The sequence below is a fragment of the Sinocyclocheilus rhinocerous genome, unplaced genomic scaffold (assembly GCF_001515625.1).
Source record: "Sinocyclocheilus rhinocerous isolate Xijiao unplaced genomic scaffold, SAMN03320098_v1.1 scaffold8522, whole genome shotgun sequence".
Classification (NCBI taxonomy): domain Eukaryota; kingdom Metazoa; phylum Chordata; class Actinopteri; order Cypriniformes; family Cyprinidae; genus Sinocyclocheilus; species Sinocyclocheilus rhinocerous.
The window spans coordinates 23,511-26,916 of record NW_015629583.1 but is presented as its reverse complement, the minus strand read 5'-3'; the positions used below and the strand labels follow the sequence as shown (position 1 = coordinate 26,916).

Here is a 3,406-nt window from a genome sequence, read left to right as displayed (position 1 = left end):
ACTGGCCTTATGCACCCAACTGGAAGTCACAAACACTGACAAATGATGGAGACTCTAGTTCCTCAACTGAGGACGAAGAAGAAGTATAAAGATGAACCATACCCTGGGTGTAAATGCTAGCCTAACCTCTGCCCAAGGGTGGCCCTCTACGATGCACAAAATTTCTGGGCTGAAGATCAACTATGCTAATTTTTGTGATGTTACATGTTTTATGTCTTGAATTTTTATTTCTGTTGTATACTACATAACTGTGACAACCACAGGCAAGTGCTGAACCAATTGCACGCTCATGCTTATAACATTGTTTTATCTTAAATGAGGGATTAGGGAGACGGGATCTTTTACTCCCTCCTAGTCAAGTGTGGGGGGAGAGGTCTGGTCCTGCTGCTACGCCAGAGTGCTATTGCATAATCTAGTCATTGGTGATAAAACTGTGTGACTTAATTTAGTCACTAGGTAGTAATAACTGATGAGACTGAATTATGAAACTGCACTCTGGGTAAAGACAAGTAAAGGTGAGACTTAATAAGTCTCAAAGGGGAGAATGTAGAAGAGTTTAATTAATCAAAATATAAATTATTCAAGTATAATCAATGTGAATATAGCCATTTATATGTTAAATTATTCTACTATTATAATCATGTGTATTTGCCTGCGTGTATAGAAATCTGTATGAGAATGGAATGTGCAGACATATGGTGAAGCATGTGATGGGGCCCTTACTTTCACGGAACATAAAATTAAGGCCTCCTGACTGCATCGTGGTCCCATAACAAATATGTATGAATGTATTGAACACGCCTAGAGAAAAAACTGTATAAAAGAGGGTACAGAAAAAGATTCTGGAGATTGCTCTGCAGAGTTCTCTCAGTTTTATTGTCTCTGAAAATAAAATCTCTTTTGGCATCAAAATCCCAAGACTTTGAGAAAGATACCTCACAGCAGCGGCAGGAGCCACCACAATGGATGGATGGATTTTTGTATGCACAGGGATTCCGAAATCATATGGTTCACACACAGATCTAATCTCACCATCATCTAGTCCATCTGGGATTGCATAAAGAGAACAAAAATGGAGAGAGACTAAATCCTTCGGCAACATCTCCAATACACAATACACTCCAATACAACATCTCCAATACACTCCAATACATCTACCTGAAAATCTAAATAATAAAATCTAAAACAATAATAAAAAAATGGTTTCATGACATTATTTAATAAAAATACATCATTTATTTATGGCATTATTTGTGAAAGCATCCTCAATTTACAGCATTTTTCACAAATGCGTATAAATTTTTACATTTTTCGGCTTTGCAGGTTGATTTCTCCACAGGTCTTGGAAATATTGGCACAGTATGTAGCCTGTCTCTTTTTTTCTTTTCTTTTTTTTTTGTCTCTTCATGTAATCCCTGTTGGACTCTGATGGTGAGATCAGATTTCTGTGTGGTCCATACTGTTTGTTGTTGGACTTCTTGCTGCCATTTTCTCCCTGGAAGAAGAGATGTTGTATGTCAGTAGGATGTTTTCCTGGATAAATAAAGGAGTAATAATAATAATAATAATAATAATAATAATTACAATTAATTGCAAAATGTAAGTTTGAACATTTAAAATAATTTTTCTATTGGCAGACTAATGCAAACGATATAAATAACTAAATAAAAAATGTAACATGCCTAAGATTTGTGCACACTTCTGTACATATTTAAACATTCATATTCTGTCTATCTTTAGGCTCATTATAGGTGCCAGCACAATGTTTATCTCCGATTAGGCTAATCAAAGACGGCTGTCAAAAAATACATGCTGTGAAGCAAAAATGGTTTGCACTCTGGTGAAGACTATAGACAAAAGGGGAGGAACTAGTAGGTGAGTTAGAAATGCCAAGATGGGATAAAATAAGTGTATCAGAAGGTGAATAAGCAGGAGTTTGGAGAGCAAAGTTGGGAGGGAATGCTAGCGGCTTTGGAAAGGCAGGTAGAATCCTACAATGCAGCCTGTAATGACACCTGCGCCAAGCTTAAAATATCTTCAGCAGGAACACCACTTGTAGCCATTTGTTCCCCGTTGATGAAACAAACACACAGTCTCTCCAATAGTGGAGAAATGTGTTTTATGGATTCATCTGGTAACATGGACCGGGAGAACTGCAGGGTGTTTCTCCTCCTCACACACACCTGTGCAGGAAGTCTTCCTCTTGGGATAGTGATAACCAATGTTCGGCCACCTGAGCAAAAACATTCTTTATACCAGACTTGTACAGCACGTGCACAAAAAAAGTGTGTAACTTTTAACTTTAAAGTCTGCATGAAATCAAAATTGACTTAATTTACTTTACTAGCGCACATTTTATGTGAACAATTAATCCGTGCAAGTTAATCCGCTGAAAAAAATAGTTTGTCTTGGTAATCTTTAATCAAAATCTGAACATTTACTTCCGCTCTGGAATGGCATTCCTTCTCTGATGACCTCAGTTTGACAACTTGGGCAAAATATCCTTAAACACACCAATCCAACCATTAGTTTGCTATGAGTGAGAGATGAGAGGAGGAGCGCAAAAATAAAACTACGCCCTCTCCTCAATATTCCATTTCAGCTGGAAATACGTCACTTCACTGAGATAAAGTCGGCAGCAACTTCCGGTTCACGTGGACTTTAATGTGCTATTTGTATTTAATTTGACCCGTGACTAAATGATGTACATTTTAGGTTACCTGAGGAAACTTTTTTTTTTTTTTTTTTTTACAGTATAATACATTGCCATTCAAAAGTTTGAGATCAATAATGTTTATTAAAGAAACAATATTACTGTTTTTTTCTGTATTTTCGATCAAATAAATACATCCTTGATAAGCATAAGAGACATTAAAAAACAAGGTCAATTATTTATTAGGTTTATAATATAGGCCTAACATAATATAATATCAAAACAAACTTCAGCATTTAAACTAAAATATAAATATAAAATATAAAATAAAAAAAAACGTGAACGTGAATTCTTCTATAGCTATCTAAACATCCCTATGAAGTACAGTTTGCACAATACACCTGTCTGTGTGTGACTGTAAATGTCTCTGAGTTTTGTTACCGTTCTGTGCCCATCATCCGCAATTTCAAGCACTTAATCAAGTCACTCTTCTTTAATGCATGATGACGTTTTATTTCACATGTCATTGCGTTTGCGTTGGCTCTCGATTTGAACTACGTCGTCCGCAACCATTAAAATATTCGGTTTCTACAGCGACTCATTTGGCGCACATCATTCTCTTTCCATGAACCCTGTAAACCGCATTCACCGGTTCTAACTCTATAGCGGTTTACCCGAGCATTGCAATTCATTCGCTTTCACAAATGGCTTTCTCAACTCATTTATGCGTGTGCGCGGCACATTATTTCTTCT

The 3,406-nt window shown here is 36.5% G+C and overlaps 1 long non-coding RNA gene across 1 annotated transcript; it reads right to left on the bottom strand.

The window, feature by feature from the left end:
• Positions 1–1,388: 1,388 nt before the first annotated feature.
• Positions 1,389–2,214, bottom strand: LOC107739371 (uncharacterized). The gene is made up of 2 exons (XR_001639986.1): positions 2,016–2,214; positions 1,389–1,495 (listed from the first exon to the last, which is right to left on the bottom strand). It is a non-coding gene; the product is annotated as an uncharacterized LOC107739371 (long non-coding RNA).
• Positions 2,215–3,406: the final 1,192 nt, after the last annotated feature.